Source organism: Arachis ipaensis, chromosome B3 (genome assembly GCF_059453495.1).
Source record: "Arachis ipaensis isolate K30076 ecotype BB chromosome B3, ASM5945349v1, whole genome shotgun sequence".
In the NCBI taxonomy this organism is placed as follows: Eukaryota; Viridiplantae; Streptophyta; class Magnoliopsida; order Fabales; family Fabaceae; genus Arachis; species Arachis ipaensis.
The window spans coordinates 92,334,546-92,338,220 of record NC_142438.1 but is presented as its reverse complement, the minus strand read 5'-3'; the positions used below and the strand labels follow the sequence as shown (position 1 = coordinate 92,338,220).

At 33.6% G+C, this 3,675-nt stretch overlaps 1 non-coding gene across 1 annotated transcript; it reads left to right on the top strand.

The window, feature by feature from the left end:
• Window positions 1-951: 951 nt before the first annotated feature.
• Window positions 952-1,059, top strand: LOC148571577 (small nucleolar RNA R71). The gene has a single exon (XR_015907789.1). It is a non-coding gene; the product is annotated as a small nucleolar RNA R71 (small nucleolar RNA).
• The last annotated feature ends 2,616 nt before the right edge of the window (window positions 1,060-3,675 follow it).

The following is a 3,675-nucleotide window of genomic DNA, read 5'->3' as shown; positions in this document are numbered from 1 at the left end:
TTCAAAAGAAGAATACTCATCAGAGCTCATGAATGGCATAAGGAGGTTCAATGGAATCTCTATGGTCTCTAGATGAGCTTCAGATTCCTTTGGTTCCTCAAAGGGAAACTCCTTATTGATCACTGGACGTCCCAGGAGGTCTTCCTCACTAGGATTCACGTCCTCCTCCTCCCTTATAGGTTCGGCCATGATGATTAAATCAATGGCTTTGCACTCTCTCTTTGGATTTTCTTCTCTATTGCTTGGGAGAGTACTAGGAGGAGTTTCAATGACTCTTTTACTCAGCTGGCCCACTTGTGCCTCCAAATTTCTAATGGAGGACCTTGTTTCATTCATGAAACTTAAAGTGGCTTTAGATAGATCAGAGACTATATTTGCTAAGCTAGATGGATTCTGCTCAGAACTCTCTGTCTTTTGCTGAGTGGATGATGGAAAAGGCTTGCTATTGCTAAACCTGTTCCTTCCACCATTATTAAAGCCTTGTTGAGGCTTTTGTTGATCCTTCCATGAGAAATTTGGATGATTTCTCCATGAGGGATTATAGGTGTTTCCATAGGGTTCGCCCATGTAATTCACCTCTGCTATTGCAGGGTTCTCAGGATCGTAAGCTTCTTCTTCAGAAGAGGCATCTTTAGTACTGTTGGATGATTCCTTCAATCCATTCAGACTCTGAGAGATCATATTGACTTGCTGAGTCAATATTTTGTTCTGAGCCAATATGGCATTCAGAGTATCAATTTCAAGAACTCCCTTCCTCTGAGGCGTCCCATTACTCACAGGATTCCTTTCAGAAGTGTACATGAACTGGTTATTTGCAACCATGTCAATGAGTTCTTGAGCTTCTGCAGGCATTTTCTTTAGGTGAATGGATCCACCTGCAGAATGGTCCAGTGACATCTTTGATAGCTCAGACAGACCATCATAGAATATATCCAGCATGGTCCATTCTGAAAGCTTGTCAGAAGGACACTTTTTGGTCAGTTCCTTGTATCTCTCCCAAGCTTCATAGAGGGATTCACCTTCTTTCTGTTTGAAAGTTTGAACATCTACTCTAAGCTTACTAAGCTTTTGAGGAGGAAAGAACTTGGCTAAGAAAGCCGTGACCAGCTTATCCCAAGAGTTCAGGCTGTCTTTAGGTTGAGAGTCCAACCATATTCTAGCTCTGTCTCTTACAGCAAATGGGAAAAGCATAAGCCTGTAGACCTCGGGATCAACCCCATTGGTCTTAACAGTATCACAGATCTGCAAGAATTCAGTTAAGAACTGAAAAGGATCTTCGGATGGAAGTCCATGAAACTTGCAGTTCTGTTGCATCAGAGAAACTAATTGAGGTTTAAGCTCAAAATTGTTTGCTCCAATGGCAGGGATTGAGATGCTCCTTCCATGTAAATTGGAATTTGGTGCAGTAAAGTCACCAAGCATCTTCCTTGCATTATTGTTATTTTTGGCCATGTCTTCTTTTTCAAGATTCTCTATAAGGTTTTCTCTGGATTGTTGTATTTTAGCTTCTCTTAGTTTCTTCTTCAGAGTCCTTTCAGGTTCAGGGTTTGCTTCAACAAGAATATTCTTGTCCTTGCTCCTGCTCATATGAAAAAGAAGGGAACAGAAAATAATAATAGGGAATCCTCTATGTCACAGTATAGAGATTCCTTATGCAAGTATAAGAAGAGAAGAATATAAGAAGGAGAAGAGGAAAACTCGAACACAGAGAGGAAGATGGGGTTCGAATTTTGGGTGGAAGAGAAGTGTTAGTAGATGAATAAATAAATAGAATGAGATGAGAGAGAGAGAATTTCGAAAAATTAAAATAAAAATAATTTAAAATTAAAGTTAAAATTCAAAAATTAAAATTGAAATCAAATTAAATTAAAATTAAAACAATTAGTTAATTAAAAAAGGAATTTTGAAAAAGAGGGAAGGGATTTTCAAAAATTAGAGAGAGAATTAGTTAGGTAGTTTTGAAAAAGATAAGAATCAATTAAAAAGTCAAGTGGTTAATTGAAAAAGATTTGAAAATCAAATTAGAAAAGATAAGAAGTTAGAAAAGAAGTCAGAAAAGATTTTGAAATTGATTTTGAAACAGATGTGATTGAAATTTATTTTGAAAAAGATTTGAAAACGAAATTTAAAAAGATTTGATTTTGAAAATTTAAAGTTGATTACTTGACTAACAAGAAACTAAAAGATATGATTTTAAAATTTAAAGATTGAACCTTTCTTAATAGGCAAGTAACAACTTAATATTTTTGAATCAATCACATTAATTGTTAGCATTAATTTCAAAAATATGAAATAAAAATAAGAAAAAGATTTTGAAAATAATTTTTGAAATTTTCGAAAATCATAAAAGATAAATGAAAAAGATTTGATTTTTGAAAAAGATTTGAAAAAGATAGAATTTTTAAATTGAAAATTTGATTTGACTCATAAGAAGCAACTAAATTTTTTTTTTTAAACTTTTGACTAAATCAAATCAAATTTTCAAAAATTATGAGTGAAATAAAGGAAAGATATTTTTTTTATTTTTGAATTTTCAATGATGAGAGAAAAACACAAAAAAGACACAATGCATGAAGATTTTGGATCAAAACAAATGATGTATGCAAGAATACTATGAATGTCAAGATGAACACGAAGAATACTTTGAATGTCAAGATGAACATGAAGAACTTATTTTTGAAAAATTTTCAAGAAAAGAAAACATGCAAGACACCAAACTTAAAAATTTTTATTCTTTAGACATTAATGATTCAAGAATGCATATGAAAAACAAGAAAAGACACAAAACAAGAAAATATGAAGATCAAACAAGAAGACTGGCCAAGAACGACTTGAAGATCATGAAGAATGCAATTCATGAAATTTTCGAAAATAATTTTTTTTAGAAAATTAAAAATATGCAATTGACACCAAACTTAAAACTTGACTCTAGACTCAAACAAGAAACACAAAAATATTTTTTTGATTTTATGATTTTATAAATTTTTTTTTGGTATTTTTTTTCGAAAATTATTTTGGGAAGAACAAAAAAGAAGAAAATTTTTTTTTGTATTTTTCGAAAATAAAAGAGTAAAAATAAAAAGGTTAAAATTAAAATAAAATTACCTAATCTAAGCAACAAGATGAACCGTCAGTTGTCCAAACTCGAACAATCCCAAGCAACGGCGCCAAAAACTTGGTGTTGTTGCCGGACCAAAAACTTGGTACTGCTATTGCCGGAAACAAATGCAAAATTGTTGTTCGTTCCATCCCCGGCAACGGCGCCAAAAACTTGGTATGTAGAAATCGTGACGGTTCCATTCCTTGGTAACGGCGCTGAAAACTTTATACGCACGTTCATAATCTTAATTCTTTGTCACAACTTCACACAACTGACCAGCAAGTGCACTGGGTCGTCCAAGTAATAAACCTTATGTGAGTAAGGGTCGATCCCACGGAAATTGTCGGCTTGAAGCAAGCTATGGTCACCTTGTAAATCTCAGTCAGGCGAATTCAAATGGTTATGGTGAATTGATAATAAAAAGATAAATAAAACGTAAAATAAAGATAGAGGGTACTTATGTAATTCATTGGTGAGAATTTTAGATAAGCATATAGAGATGCTTTCGTTCCTCTAAACCTCTGCTTTTCTACTGTCTTCATCCAATCATTCCTACTCCTTTCCATGGTAAGCTT